This window comes from Trichechus manatus, unplaced genomic scaffold (genome assembly GCF_000243295.1).
Source record: "Trichechus manatus latirostris isolate Lorelei unplaced genomic scaffold, TriManLat1.0 scaffold00002, whole genome shotgun sequence".
Lineage (NCBI taxonomy): Eukaryota > Metazoa > Chordata > Mammalia > Sirenia > Trichechidae > Trichechus > Trichechus manatus.
In genome coordinates, this window is record NW_004443938.1 from 21,772,051 (window position 1) to 21,772,650 (window position 600).

Below are 600 nucleotides of genomic sequence, written 5' to 3' on the forward strand. Positions count from 1 at the left end.
GGGCAGAAGAAACATGGGGTGGGGGACAATACACGGTCTTGGGTTGATGCAGCAGCTTGGTGATGTGACCATGGGAAAGAGTATCCCATACCCAAGGCTGAGACATCCCTGGGTTTAATCCCTTGGAGGAAAACGGTTAAGAAGCTATGTGGGCTCTAACCAAGCAGGCTGGGGTCAGGGCTGCACAAACAGGAGATTGGACTGGTGAGCAGGAAAGGAAGGCCAAGGGCCAGCTCTAGACCCAGGACTAGGAGAGTGAAGATTAGAAGGTGGGACTCCATGGACACTGGGGTTTCTAGCTCACCCCTGGGAAGACATCCTGGCAACCAGCGTCATGCGAGACCCACCTTCAGGGGTCTAAGCCTACCGAAGGGCAACCGTTGCCCAAACTAAAAGACCCACACCGCTGGTGTCGGCTCCCCCAGTGTCTCCTTAGATGGGCTTCTCATCAAAGGGAAGATCAGGCCCTGAGAACGGCAAGAGGATTGTGGTCACACAGACCCCCCCAAAAGCTCTTTGACAGGGCCTGGGACTAACTATTGATGTAGTGGAGGGAGAACGATTTGTAAACTAGAGGTCAGTGGGAGAAGAGGGGGTAAT